The sequence below is a fragment of the Ranitomeya variabilis genome, chromosome 6 (genome assembly GCF_051348905.1).
Source record: "Ranitomeya variabilis isolate aRanVar5 chromosome 6, aRanVar5.hap1, whole genome shotgun sequence".
Lineage (NCBI taxonomy): Eukaryota > Metazoa > Chordata > Amphibia > Anura > Dendrobatidae > Ranitomeya > Ranitomeya variabilis.
The window spans coordinates 9252392-9266483 of NC_135237.1; positions in this window are offsets into that span (position 1 = coordinate 9252392).

The window sequence follows — 14092 nt, forward strand, 5'->3', positions numbered from 1 at the left end:
AGAACATATCATTTTTCTTTCAGTTTAAGATCACTGAGCCATCTCTGTATGGCTCCTAGGAGAGCTCACTAACTAACCCCGTACGGGTTCACTTTCTGTCCTCATTCTCTAACACATTATCAAACATTTCTTACAATCAACGAGTTGGCTACATATAACTTCTTCATATTAGCATCATTACTTTTTCTTTCAAGACATTATTGCCATCTAACCATCTTAAGGCAACACTGTACATAAGTGCAAGATGTGAACATCCCCTTTAAGAGGGGACCAAGTTTCTACGTGGTAGTGCAACTTCTCAAGCTGCAAGTCCGTACGCAGCAAGGACTCCGGTACTGCTTCCAGGAACAGTTTCTTCACAAAGAGTCCTTTCTTTTATAAAACCAGTAGAGGGCACCTTTAAGAAGGTGCAAACTATTTACAAGGAGTTTGCAATCATGCAGTGTTCATGATCCAGCAGTTCTTTCAACAATAATAAAACAGGAACAAAAACAAAAAGCAGAAGAAGGGATCCCGGGTAAACAAAGGGATCCCTTTAAGAGTAGCCCTGGTCGGGTTTAAAGCAGCAAAAAGCAGGGAAACAAACAGTTAACTATTTACATATCCATGGCATCGAGGTTTACTCTCGCTCTGGCGGCCGTAGCTCCGCATAGACCTCGCTCAGCAAGGTGATCGGCGAGATCGGGGCCTTTAAGAAGTGCTCCATACCCGTGGCCCGATCCCAGGGTGTAAGGCGCTGGAGTCTATAGGTCCCAGGGAGAGGGGGTGCCGCGACGGGGCCTATCAGCAGGTACTCTGCTGGAGGGGCAGGGTCGTTCTTCATACCTGCTTCAGATGCGGTCCCTCCGGTGCCGATCTGCTCCGTCTCCGCTGGGATCTGGAATGCTAGTTGCAGGGCCTTGCGCTGCGGCTTTGTCATCTTCGTTTGCAGCACCTCGCTTTCCGGCAGGGCCTTGCTTTCTGGCTTCGGAGCGCTGGAACTTCTTTCTTGCTCCGGACCAGACAAGGCTGCCGACAGATGTCTGGTGAGGCTCCCGATGATGGTCTTCTTCCACCCGGCCTCAGTGCTCAGCTGCGTCTGCAGGAGTTGGTGGATCAGCTCGTCCGCTCCCGTCTGCAGGAGGTCAGCGTCAACTGTGGAGGTCTGGCTGCGGTGCCTCTCCGGGTAGCTGGGGGAGTCCTCGGCTCCGACCCCACGCTCTGGCTCCGGGCGGCTGACCAAGGCGTCCTCCATGTCGCTGACTTCTTCTTCCTGGTCCTTTTCCCGCTCTCTCCTTCATGGGCGGTTTTGTTTTCTCTGTCTCCGCCCACCATTGAGAATCAGGAGGCGGATCTCGGCTGCTGACGGACACGTCCTCACGGTGCAGAAATATTTAGACTGGGCGGCCATTGTCTTTCACGCTCTCCAGCTTGTTTACGCCCACTCCACGCCCTTCTTCTTCTCCTGCGCTCTCCTCAGCGCTGTAATGGCGGCGGTTTTTGGCGGCAAATGGCAATCCACAGTCTTTGCAATAAGTCACAGTCCAAGCACAATAAATCACAGTTCCAAGGCACACATGACCCGATTCTTCAGGCTTAAGTAGATCCTGTTCGTGACGCCAAGTTGTAGCGCCCCCACTGCCGCAGGGCCGAGGGGTACCCGGTACCGGGCCTCGGAGTCTCTGCTCTGGGGTTGTCACGGTGGCTAGACCCGGTCCGTGACCCTGCTGAGGGGCGTACAATAATAGATGTGGTGGGTGGTAGTGATGCGGTGTAGTGCCGGTCGCAGTTAATAACGAGGACACAAGGTTGCAGTCTCTTTACCTCTTTACTGAAGGCTTCTGGGTCCTCAGTCCGGAATACGGTTAACCGGGCTGCGCAAGTCCGGCCGGTCCGATGGCACCTCCAGAGTTCCCGTTGCAGGTGGAAATCTGTGCCTTCCTTCTAGCGCTTGTGTGTTGTGGTCCTCCCCTGCTGTGCTTACGGGATAGTACCCCACAACTGTTGTGTCTGTTTCTCGTGTTCCCTCACAACTCGATTCTGATGTTCTTCTTCTTCTTCTCGCCCCCCAGATCTTATGGTAGGACGCACCTGTATGACGGGAAGGCTCGGAGCTCTTCCGGGACCCTAGAGTCGCCCCTCTCCAAAGGTTGCCCCCTATGTCTGCGTAGGTGATGTAGGTGAGACAGCCAGCCTATAGCTCTCTGTCCTGCCGTTGGTTTGAAGTAATGCTTAGAGCTCTGTACTTCCTCGGCGTTCCAGCCACCGGTTATTTACGCCTCAGTAGGATGTTGCCTCAGTCTTACAGCACGACTCCTACTGGTATTCTCCTTCTTGCTTTGATCTCGTTTCTCACTCAGCACAATAAATCTCGCTTCTTATCCTTTCTTAGGGCACCGCCGCTATGAAGTGCAGGCGCGGTCCCGTAGCTTTCTCTCCGTTTGCCAGGCCTCTGTCAGGATCCCACCCCTGACAGGGACCCTACCGAATCTTCCCCTACAACACCCTCTGCCACAAGGTGTTGCCTGGTTCCAACCCAGTCAGCTTTCTCCCTAATTTCCTGCCTAACCCCCAGTTTTACCAGACTGTGAGGAGTGGCCTAATGAATAGTACCCTTAGCTCCCCCTGGAGGCCAGACTGTGAAATGTATTGGTGTCTGTGATACCTGGTCAGATGAACTCCTTCAGTGCCATCAGACGTACCATAGCCCCCCTTAGCGGCGGAGCCACAGTACTGCAACGACCAGGACTGTGGGGCGCTGCACTTGAATATTCGAATCTGTGGGCAAGAAGTTGGGAGAAAAGGGATCCTGCTAGTCCCTGAGCCTATCAAGGAAGATGTGCCTGTAGTACTGGGAATGAATATCCTACGTGAACTCGATCAGATTATGTTTACCAAACGGGGACCTGGATATTGGAAGAAGGCTACTACACATAAGCCTACTCAAGAAGCCCTTGAACGACTGATCCGTGTCTGTGTAAAGCAGAAGAGTGTGCCATCTTATCAGACGGTAGGGGTCATCAGGACTCCTGGGAAAGAACCTGTAATCCTACCTCCCGAGCGAGAAACTATAGTATACCTTCCAGTGGGGACTCACCGCAACCTTGATGGGTTGGAAGTGGTTGTTCAGCCTGTGGTAGCGGAGGAGTGGACCAAGAAATCATGATAGCTCGTAAGATAGCTGTGGTCCAGCGAGGACATGTCCCCATAAAAGCTTTGAATGTGGGCCCCGTGGAGATCACCTTGCCATGAGGGACAGATCTGGCCCTGGTGTACCTACATAAGGGTGAAGTGGTGAGTCAGAAGGAGATGTCTTTATCACCGAAAGAAGGCGTGGGGTGGACCCTAGCAGTTGCTGCGGGGGACAAAGAGACGCCATCCCCGGAGTGGAGTGGACGGGTCTTCCTTGATCAAATGGAAGTGGATGTGAAGGCTCTGGGCCCTGAGCGTGTGCAAGCAATAGAAACTATGCTGTGGGAAAATCAGGCCTCATTCTCCCGTCACGCCGAAGATTTCGGCTGTACTGAAGCCATCACGCATGAGATACCGATTGGGGAAGCTCGTCCAATTCGAGAACGATACCGGGAGATCCCGCCCAAGATGTATAAAGAGGTGAAAACATTACTGAGGCAGATGCTGGATTCAGGAGTGGTGTAGAGTAGGGTTGAGCGAAACGGGTCGTTCATTTTGAAAAGTCGCCGACTTTTGGCAAAGTCGGCGTCTCATGAAACCGAGCCGATCCCAGCGTTGCATCGGCCATGCGGTACGCGACTTTCGCGCCAAAGTCGCGTTTCAATGACACGAAAAGCGCCATTTCTCAGACAATGAAGGTGAACGCAGAGTGTGGGCAGCGTGATGACATAGATCTCAGTCCCCACCATCTTAGAGAAGGGCATTGCAGTGATTGGCTTGCTTTCTGCGGCGTCACAGGGGCTATAAAGGGGCGTTCCCGCCGACCGCCATCTTACTGCTGCTGATCTGAGCGTAGGGAGAGGTTGCTGCCGCTTCTTCAGAAGCAGGGATAGTGATAGGCAGGGTACATAAAGCTGCAAACCGCTTGTGCTGTAGCGATTTCCACTGTCCAACACCACCTTTTGTTTGCAGGGACAGTGGAAGCTACATTTTTTTTTCCTCAGCGCTGTCGCTCATTGGGCTGCCCTAGAAGGCTCCCTGACCCTGATAGCTGCGTTGCTGTGCCTGTGTATACGACGCTGTGCAAACCAACTGCTTTTTTCAAAGCACAAATCCTCTTGTTCCTTCCTTTCTGCACAGCTATCTTTTTTGTTTGTCCACACTTTTTATTTAATTTGTGCATCAGTCCACTCCTTATTGCTGCCTGCCATACCTGGCTGAGATTACTGCAGGGAGATAGTAATTGTAGGACAGTCCCTGTTTTTTTTTTTTTTGTGGGAGATTAAGATTGGCATTTCTGCTAGAGTGCCATCCCTGTGTGTGCCATCTCTCACTCAGTGGGCCATAGAAAGCCTATTAATTTTTTTGCTTGATTTGGGTTCTAAAATCTACCTGAAAAAAAATCACTACATCAATCAGTGGGAGAAAAATATTGGCCTCAGGGCTTGTGTGCCACTCCTGACTCCTGTGTGTGCCATCTCTCACTCAGTGGGCCATAGAAAGCCTTTTTTTTTTTTATTATTTGGTTTCTAAAGTCTCCCTGAAAAAAAAAAAAAAATTCAAACAGTAGGAGATTAATATTGCCCTTTCTGCTTGTGTGCCACTCCTGACTCCTGTGTGTGCCATCTCTCACTCAGTGGGCCATAGAAAGCCTATTTATTTTTTTGCTTGATTTGGGTTCTAAAATCTACCTGAAAAAAAATCACTACATCAATCAGTGGGAGAAAAATATTGGCCTCAGGGCTTGTGTGCCACTCCTGACTCCTGTGTGTGCCATCTCTCACTCAGTGGGCCATAGAAAGCCTTTTTTATTATTATTATTTGGTTTCTAAAGTCTCCCTGAAAAAAAAAAAAAATTCAAACAGTGGGAGATTAATATTGCCCTTTCTGCTTGTGTGCCACTCCTGACTCCTGTGTGTGCCATCTCTCACTCAGTGGGCCATAGAAAGCCTATTAATTTTTTTGCTTGATTTGGGTTCTAAAATCTACCTGAAAAAAAATCACTACATCAATCAGTGGGAGAAAAATATTGGCCTCAGGGCTTGTGTGCCAGTCCTGACTCCTGTGTGTGCCATCTCTCACTCAGTGGGCCATAGAAAGCCTATTAATTTTTTTGCTTGATTTGGGTTCTAAAATCTACCTGAAAAAAAATCACTACATCAATCAGTGGGAGAAAAATATTGGCCTCAGGGCTTGTGTGCCACTCCTGACTCCTGTGTGTGCCATCTCTCACTCAGTGGGCCATAGAAAGCCTATTAATTTTTTTGCTTGATTTGGGTTCTAAAATCTACCTGAAAAAAAATCACTACATCAATCAGTGGGAGAAAAATATTGGCCTCAGGGCTTGTGTGCCACTCCTGACTCCTGTGTGTGCCATCTCTCAATCAGTGGGCCATAGAAAGCCTATTTATTTTTTTGCTTGATTTGGGTTCTAAAATCTACCTGAAAAAAAATCACTACATCAATCAGTGGGAGAAAAATATTGGCCTCAGGGCTTGTGTGCCACTCCTGACTCCTGTGTGTGCCATCTCTCACTCAGTGGGCCATAGAAAGCCTATTTATTTTTTATTATTTGGTTTCTAAAGTCTCCCTGAAAAAGAAAAAAAAATAAAACAGTGGGAGATTAATATTGCCCTTTCTGCTTGTGTGCCACTCCTGACTCCTGTGTGTGCCATCTCTCACTCAGTGGGCCATAGAAAGCCTTTTTATTATTATTATTTGGTTTCTAAAGTCTCCATGATAAAGAAAAAAAAAAGAAAACAGTTGGAGATTAATATTGCCCTTTCTGCTTGTGTGCCACTCCTGACTCCTGTGTGTGCCATCTCTCACTCAGTGGGCCATAGAAAGCCTATTTATTTTTTATTATTTGGTTTCTAAAGTCTCCCTGAAAAAGAAAAAAAAAATAAAACAGTGGGAGATTAATATTGACATTTGTGCTTGAGTGACAGTCCTGCGTGTGTGGCATCTCTGTGATTTGGTGCCACAGAAAACAGAGTGTACCACAACAGGAGGAAAAAAAAGGAGGAAAAAACCTCCACTATTCTAGAAAAAACACCTCAGAAAAACAGGCAAAGGTGCTTACCTGTCTAGGCCTCAAATCAAATGCACTCTCATGGTGCAGTGGGCCCCAAGTAAAGATGGCGACTACACAGGTGTGGTAATACCAAATGAGACAGCCAGCCTACAATCAGGGATTGGCCGCTGGACACACCAGCGCAAATAAATAATCTGCAGCAATGTTCACACAGAGTATGCACAGCAACTGGATCCTAGCCTATTAGTAACGCCATGTGGCGGGCTGACCAGTGCTAACTGTAATGCGTCCTGTGTGAACAGAGGCCACAACTTACAAAGCCATCAGGGCCCAACTGCACCTCAAAAAGTAAAAGTAAAAAAAGTGCACAAGAACATATCAAAAAATGTAAGGTATTAGTTAATATTATGGCCACAATACATAAGCTGGCAACCCACGTCACGGGTCCTCACGCTTGCCAGTCCTAGTCTAACAGCAAAAACCACAACAGGAGGAAAAAAAAGGAGGAAAAAACCTCCACTATTCTAGAAAAAACACCACAGAAAAACAGGCAAAGGTGCTTACCTGTCTAGGCCTCAAATCAAATGCACTCTCATGGTGCATTTGATTTGAGGCCTAGACAGGTAAGCACCTTTGCCTGTTTTTCTGTGGTGTTTTTTCTAGAAAACAGAGTGTGTAACATTGTGCCTGATTTTCCTTGTGGTCTCACCAACCTGTTAAGGGATATTGAAATCATACTGAAGTTATAGCTCACCGTGTAAGTTGTTTGACAGCAACAAATAAAGTTACTTAGGTTAAGTTTTTAAAACAATGAGGAAGTCTGGTGCAAAAGGTCGTCGTGGCCGTGGGCGTTCATTGTCAGCTGGTAATGATGGTAGTGGTAGTGGAGCATCAGGTGGTCGTGGGGATAAAAATATTCCACCTAAGTCTGGAGCTGTGGAGCCAGTTTCGTCGTCTGGCTACACAAGGCCTCGAACGCTCTCTTTTCTGGGAGTAGGAAAACCGCTCTTAAAGGCGGAGCAGCAACAGCAAGTTTTGGCTTACATTGCAGACTCAGCCTCTAGCTCTTTTGCCTCCTCTTCTGAAACTGGTAAATGTAAAAGCAGCGCGTCGCTAGTGGATGTTCACGGTCAGGGACAAGTCGCTTCCTTGTCCTCTTCAGCAAAAACTACAACAAGAGAGAAGGATGCAGCAGGCGACACAACGGGTAACTCCATGGAGCTCTTTACACATACCGTCCCTGGCTTAGAAAGTGAAACACTTAACAGGCCATGCCCATTACAAGTAGATTCTGACATGGAGTGCACTGATGCACAGCCACAGCCAGAGTACTATGCTGCTCCTTTGACTCAGACCACCACATTGCCCTCTCAGGGTACTGATCCACAATCAGACCCTGATGAGACTATGTTGCCCCGCCACGAACGCTATACCACCGACCGACACAGTGACACAGACGAAGTTGCACATGAGCTCGAAGAGGAGGTAATAGATGACCCAGTTGTTGACCCCGATTGGCAGCCATTGGGGGAACAGGGTGCAGGCAGCAGTAGTTCAGAAGCGGAGGTGGAGGAGGGGCCGCAGCAGGCATCAACATCGCAACAGGTTCCATCTGCCGGGCCCGTATCTGGCCCAAAACGCGTGTCAAAGCCAAAACCTGTTGGAGGACAGCGTGGCCATCCGGTTAAAGCTCAGTCTGCAATCCCTGAAAAGGGATCCGATGCTAGGAAGAGTGCAGTCTGGCATTTTTTTAAACAACATCCAATTGATCAGCGCAAAGTCATCTGTCAAAAATGTTCAACTAGCTTAAGCAGAGGTCAGAATCTGAAAAGTCTAAATACCAGTTGCATGCATAGACACTTAACCACCATGCATTTTCAAGCCTGGACTAACTACCAAACGTCCCTTAAGGTTGTAGCACCCTCGGCCAATGAAGCTAGTCAGCAACGCAACATCCCTTCCGTCACTGTAAGGCCACCATTTTCCGCACCACCGGCAGTATCTGTGCAGGTTTCTTTGCCAGCCAAAAGCAGTCAGGGTCAGGGAATCACCAGTTTTGTAGGAGGAAATATTGCATCTAGGGCACCGGCGGAAACAATACCGTCTCCAACCGTCTCTCAGTCTGCCATGTCCACCGGCACACCCGAAAGTTCCACGATCTCCAGCTCTCCAGTCCAGCTCACCCTACATGAGACTCTGGTTAGAAAAAGGAAGTACTTATCCTCGCATCCGCGTACACAGGGTTTTAACGCCCACATAGCTAGACTAATCTCGTTAGAGATGATGCCCTACCGGTTAGTTGAAAGCGAAGCTTTCAAAGCCCTGATGGAGTACGCTGAACCACGATACGAGCTACCCAGTCGACACTTTTTTCCAGAAAAGCCATCCCAGCCCTGCACCAGCATGTTAAACAGCGCATCGTCCATGCACTCAGGCAATCTGTGAGTACAAAGGTGCACCTGACTACAGATGCATGGACCAGTAGGCATGGCCAGGGACGTTATGTGTCCATCACGGCACACTGGGTGAATGTGGTGGATGCAGGGTCCACAGGGGACATCAATTTCGGGACAGTTGTGCCTAGCCCACGGTCTAGGAAACAGTTGGCTGTAGGCGTTCGCACCCCCTCCTCCTCCTCCTCCTCGTCCTCCTGCAGAAGCTACAGCTCTTCCACAGACCGCAGTCGGCCAACCACTCCATCGGCAGATGACACTGTTGCACACCAGTTGTCCCATTATGGGCCAGCTACTGGCAAGCGTCAGCAGGCTGTATTGGCTATGAAGTGTTTGGGCGACAACAGACACACCGCGGAAGTTCTGTCCGAGTTCTTGCAACAAGAAACACAGTCGTGGCTGGGCACAGTAGATCTTGAGGCAGGCAAGGTAGTGAGTGATAAAGGAAGGAATTTCATGGCTGCCATCTCCCTTTCCCAACTGAAACACATTCCTTGCCTGGCTCACACCTTAAACCTGGTGGTGCAGTGCTTATTGAAAACTTATCCTGGGTTCTCCGACCTGCTCCTCAAAGTGCGTGGACTTTGCTCACATATCCGACGTTCGCCTGTACACTCCAGCCGTATGCAGACCTATCAGCGGTCTTTGAACCTTCCCCAGCATCGCCTAATCATAGACGTTGCAAGAAGGTGGAACTCAACACTGCACATGCTTCAGAGACTGTGCCAACAGAGGCGGGCTGTTATGTTTTTGTGGGAGGATACACATACACGGGCAGGCAGTAGGATGGCAGACATGGAGTTGTCAGGTGTGCAGTGGTCGAAGATACAAGACATGTGTCAAGTCCTTCAGTGTTTTGAGGAATGCACACGGCTGGTTAGTGCAGACAACGCCGTAATTAGCATGAGCATCCCCCTAATGCGTCTGCTGATGCAAAGTTTGACGCACATAAAGGAGCAGGCGTCTGCACCAGAGGAAGAGGAAAGCCTTGATGACAGTCAGCCATTGTCTGGTCAGGGCAGTGTACAGGACGAGGTAGCGGGCGAAGAGGAGGTGGAGGACGAGGAGGATGATGGGGATGAGTATATTTTTAATGCGGAAGCTTTCCCGGGAGCACTGGCAATTGGTTGCGTGGCAAGGCCGGGTTCTGTTTTTTTGAGGGACACAAGTGACGTAGATTTGCCTGAAACTGCCCCTCAACCAATCACAACCGGAGATTTGACAACTGGAACTTTGGCCCACATGGCGGATTATGCCTTACGTATCCTAAAAAGGGACACACGCCTTACGAAAATGATGAACGATGACGATTACTGGTTGGCCTGCATCCTTGATCCACGCTATAAAGGCAAATTGCAAAATATTATGCCACATGAGAACTTGGAACTAATATTAGCAACCAAACAATCAACTCTTGTTGACCGTTTGCTTCAGGCATTCCCAGCACACAGCGCACGTGATCGTTCTCACACGAGCTCCAGGGGGCAGCAGACTAGGAGTGTTAGGGGTGCACACATCAGAAGTGGCGTTGGACAGAGGGGTTTTCTGACCAGGTTGTGGAGTGATTTTGCTATGACCGCAGACAGGACAGGTACTGCTGCATCAATTGAAAGTGACAGGCGACAACATTTGTCCAGTATGGTTACTAACTATTTTTCATCCCTTATCGATGTTATCCCTCAACCGTCATTCCCATTTGATTACTGGGCATCAAAATTAGACACCTGGCCAGAATTGGCAGAATATGCATTGCAGGAGCTTGCTTGCCCGGCAGCAAGTGTCCTATCAGAAAGAGTATTCAGTGCTGCAGGTTCAATATTAACCGAAAAAAGGACTCGTCTGGCTACCCAAAATGTTGACGATCTAACATTCCTTAAAATGAACCACAACTGGATTTCGAAATCTTTTGCCCCACCTTGCCCGGCCGACACCTAGCTTTCCTATGAAAAGCTCTTGCCTGTGGACTACTGTGAACTACTTTTCTAATGTCTAATTTTCTGCAGCTGATTGTCCAGCATACGACATGTTTACACCTCCCTAAATGGCCAAACTCCCCACACGGGGCCGTGGTATCGCGACTTGGCGCAAGCACCCGTGAGACTGCTGTTTGTCTGAAGAGGTGGGTGTGCTCGCTTTTGGTCGACGGCATTGCTACTGGGTCCCTCGTAGTACAATAAAGTGTCTCTGGCGGTGGTGGTGCGCACCCAACGTCAGACACACTGTTGTAACATGAGGGGCCCTGGGCCTGTACCGCCGGCCACAAGAGAGTTCACCCACCCCCAGGTCAAACATTGCTCTACCACTTCCACAGTTATCTCTCACACTTCCACCAATGTTTAGTCTATGCGCTGACATCCTTCCATACCTGCCACTGACAATACCATTGTGTTGACATGTATGATGGTACTTAACATAGTCAGGGGCAGTGTCCTCTATTTACCACAGTAAATACTTCGCGCTAAATTAGTAGGTCTGAAACAACGCAGAGGATCCCACCCCTGAACCTAATGATTGCACCCTTTAGTGTTTTTGTTTTGTTTTAATGCGAGACATTCACATTTAATTGTTGTTTTTGACTACTAACTGGCAGACACTCATTACAATCGGCCTCCGTTGACCAGACCACTGCTGCCCGTGTACCCCTGGAACCAATTATAAAGTGCCTACAGCCAGCCCATTTTATTGTGTTAGGCCTTCGAAGCCTGTCTGCGGTCCCTCCTTCCACTAGGCCTCCACTGACCAGACCACTGTCTGCGGTCCCTCCTTCCACTAGGCCTCCACTGACCAGACCACTGCTGCCCGTGTACCCCTGGAACCAATTATAAAGTGCCTACAGCCAGCCCATTTTATTGTGTTAGGCCTTCGAAGCCTGTCTGCGGTCCCTCCTTCCACTAGGCCTCCACTGACCAGACCACTGCTGCCCGTGTACCCCTGGAACCAATTATAAAGTGCCTACAGCCAGCCCATTTTATTGTGTTAGGCCTTCGAAGCCTGTCTGCGGTCCCTCCTTCCACTAGGCCTCCACTGACCAGACCACTGCTGCCCGTGTACCCCTGGAACCAATTATAAAGTGCCTACAGCCAGCCCATTTTATTGTGTTAGGCCTTCGAAGCCTGTCTGCGGTCCCTCCTTCCACTAGGCCTCCACTGACCAGACCACTGCTGCCCGTGTACCCCTGGAACCAATTATAAAGTGCCTACAGCCAGCCCATTTTATTGTGTTAGGCCTTCGAAGCCTGTCTGCGGTCCCTCCTTCCACTAGGCCTCCACTGACCAGACCACTGCTGCCCGTGTACACCTGGAACCAATTATAAAGTGCCTACAGCCAGCCCATTTTATTGTGTTAGGCCTTCGAAGCCTGTCTGCGGTCCCTCCTTCCACTAGGCCTCCACTGACCAGACCACTGCTGCCCGTGTACCCATGGAACCAATTATAAAGTGCCTACAGCCCGCCCATTTTATTGTGTTAGGCCTTCGAAGCCTGTCTGCGGTCCCTCCTTCCACTAGGCCTCCACTGACCAGACCACTGCTGCCCGTGTACCCCTGGAACCAATTATAAAGTGCCTACAGCCCGCCCATTTTATTGTGTTAGGCCTTCGAAGCCTGTCTGCGGTCCCTCCTTCCACTAGGCCTCCACTCACCTGACCACTGCTGCCCGTGTACCCCTGGAACCTATTTTACAGTGCACAGAGCCTATTGTTTTATTTTATTTAATATTAATAAAGCCATGATGGACTACGCTGTACCACGCTATGAGCTACCCAGTTGACAATTCTTTTGCGAGAAAAGCCATCCCACCCCTCCACCAGCATGTTAAAGACCACATTGTCCTTTCATTCTGTCAATCTGTGAGTCCAAAGGTACACCTGACAACAGACACATGGAGCGGAAGGCATGGCCACGGAAGGTTACGTGTCCTTTGTGGCGCAATGGGTTAATGTATTGCATGCATGGTCCACACAGGGGACAGCCTGGTAAGTCTGTCTGCAGTCCCTAATTCAAGTTTTCCTCAACTGAATAAATCTGAGCTTCTACCTTCTGGCTCTGATTAACTGCTGTTTTTAAAAAAATTGGTGGTTCCGGCCTACTAACGGTGTCTGCCCCTGCCTGGTGTTGTCCTCAACTGAATAAAGCTGAGCTTCTACCTTCTGGCTCTGATTAACTGCTGTTTTTAAAAAAAATTGTGGTTCCGGCCTACTAACGGTGTCTGCCCCTGCCTGGTGTTGTCCTCAACTGAATAAAGCTGAGCTTCTACCTTCTGGCTCTGATTAACTGCTGTTTTTAAAAAAAATGGTGGTTCCGGCCTACTAACGGTGTCTGCCCCTGCCTGGTGTTGTCCTCAACTGAATAAAGCTGAGCTTCTACCTTCTGGCTCTGATTAAGCTTTTTTTTTTTTTTTTTTTTTTAATTGCTGGATGGGGCCTAATACCTCTGTTTGCTGCTCCCTGGTGTTTGTCCTCAACTGAATAAAGCTGAGCTTCTACCTTCTGGCTCTCATTAAGTGCTGTTTTTTAAAAGATTGGTGGTTCCGGCCTACTAACGGTGTCTGCCCCTGCCTGGTGTTGTCCTCAACTGAATAAAGCTGAGCTTCTACCTTCTGGCTCTGATTAACTGCTGTTTTTAAAAAAAATTGTTGGTTCCGGCCTACTAACGGTGTCTGCCCCTGCCTGGTGTTGTCCTCAACTGAATAAAGCTGAGCTTCTACCTTCTGGCTCTGATTAACTGCTGTTTTTAAAAAAATTGGTGGTTCCGGCCTACTAACGGTGTCTGCCCCTGCCTGGTGTTGTCCTCAACTGAATAAAGCTGAGCTTCTACCTTCTGGCTCTGATTAACTGCTGTTTTTAAAAAAAATGGTGGTTCCGGCCTACTAACGGTGTCTGCCCCTGCCTGGTGTTGTCCTCAACTGAATAAAGCTGAGCTTCTACCTTCTGGCTCTGATTGAGTGCTGTGTTTTTAAAAATTGGTGGTTCCGGCCTACTAACGGTGTCTGCCCCTGCCTGGTGTTGTCCTCAACTGAATAAAGCTGTGCCTCAACCTTCTGGCTCTCATTAAGTGCTGTGTTTTTAAAAATTGGTGGTTAGGGCCTACTAACGGTGTCTGCCCCTGCCTTGTGTTGTCCTCAACTGAATAAAGCTGAGCTTCTACCTTCTGGCTCTGATTAACTGCTGTTTTTAAAAAAAATGGTGGTTCCGGCCTACTAACGGTGTCTGCCCCTGCCTGGTGTTGTCCTCAACTGAATAAAGCTGAGCTTCTACCTTCTGGCTCTGATTAAGCTTTTTTTTTTTTTTTTTTTCGTTAATTGCTGGATGGGGCCTAATACCTCTGTTTGCTGCTCCCTGGTGTTTGTCCTCAACTGAATAAAGCTGAGCTTCTACCTTCTGGCTCTCATTAAGTGCTGTTTTTTAAAAGATTGGTGGTTCCGGCCTACTAACGGTGTCTGCCCCTGCCTGGTGTTGTCCTCAACTGAATAAAGCTGAGCTTCTACCTTCTGGCTCT